This window comes from Octopus bimaculoides, unplaced genomic scaffold (genome assembly GCF_001194135.2).
Source record: "Octopus bimaculoides isolate UCB-OBI-ISO-001 unplaced genomic scaffold, ASM119413v2 Scaffold_167351, whole genome shotgun sequence".
Lineage (NCBI taxonomy): Eukaryota > Metazoa > Mollusca > Cephalopoda > Octopoda > Octopodidae > Octopus > Octopus bimaculoides.
This window is the reverse complement of record NW_026309667.1, coordinates 31234-32488: the sequence shown is the minus strand read 5'-3', so window position 1 is coordinate 32488 and position 1255 is coordinate 31234. Positions and strand designations below refer to the sequence as shown.

At 46.2% G+C, this 1255-nt stretch overlaps 1 long non-coding RNA gene across 1 annotated transcript in view; it reads right to left on the bottom strand.

Moving 5' to 3' along the window:
• LOC128251351 (uncharacterized) overlaps window positions 1–1028 on the bottom strand; it is a 6049-nt gene extending 5021 nt beyond the window's left edge. Inside the window, exon 1 of the long non-coding RNA XR_008267096.1 lies at window positions 838–1028. This is a non-coding gene — a long non-coding RNA (uncharacterized LOC128251351). The remainder of the gene's footprint in view (window positions 1–837) is intronic.
• Between the last annotated feature and the right edge of the window lie 227 nt (window positions 1029–1255).

Here is a 1255-nt window from a genome sequence, read left to right as displayed (position 1 = left end):
AGTGGATAGGAGGTACATGCAGACAGTGATGTGGACAGGAAGGGAGACACAGGTGGACATTGATGCTGATAAGTGGATAGGAGGTACATGCAGACAGTGATGTGGACAGGAAGGGAGACACAGGTGGACATTGATGCTGAGAAGTGAATAGGAGGTACATGCAGACAGTGATGTGGACAGGAAGGGAGACACAGGTGGACACTGATGCTGACGAGAGGTAATGTTAGACAGTCATGCTGACAGGTGACATGCAGATAAACACTGAGGTTGATAGGGGGGAGTTATGAGGACACTAATGCTGACAAGTGGACAACGGGAACGTGTAGACAGTCATGCTGATAGAAGTGGCCACACTGATGGACACTGATGTTGACAAGAGGATGCGTAGACAGGTGGACACTAATGCTGACAAGAGGCACATGCAGACAGCCATGCTGACAGGTGACACAAAGGTGGACACTGAGGTTGACAGGTTGACAGGTGGATACTTAGGTTGACAAGGAACGATGGGAGACAGGGTGGACAACGGCTGACAAGTGGCCAACAAATGAGTGCAAGACAAGGTGACAGGAGACAAACACTTTAATAGGTGGACAGCCAAGACAAATGTTGCAACAGGTGGACAGTGAGACAGCAAACAAGTAAAGGGGCACACAGGGGGGGGACAATAATACTGACACGACGCAAGTAGACAGTGATGGTGACAAGAGAAGGGGGACACACGGACATGGACAAGAGTTATTTATAAGGGACTCAGGCAGGTAGACAACGAGCGGGGAGGGCCCAACAAGCATGCAGCAGACCAACAAAAGAGAGAAGACAGTGAGGAGGAAGTACCGTTTTGTGTGGTGGTCACCATCTCGCAGGGAGCCGGAATACAGGGACTGGTTGAGATGGGGACTCGGTGGTGAATAGCTTAGAGCAGGACTATGTCTGAAATGGAGAGAAGAAAGAGATCAGAGTTGAAACAGGACAATATTTGGAACACAACAACACGGTTGGTGCAGATGTATATAATACGCTTTATAGTGTACTGGATGTTTTTTTTTATGTGGCACCAGCACCAGTGCTTCTAATGTGGTACCCTCCATGATGCTTTTAATGTGGCATCAGCACCAATGCGTCAAATGACTGAAACAAGTAAAAGAGTATATACATACATATATATATATATATATATATATATATATAAGGTGTACACACATTCCTGAACATATTTATATGTACACTCACAATGTTTAAGTTGTGCACATGT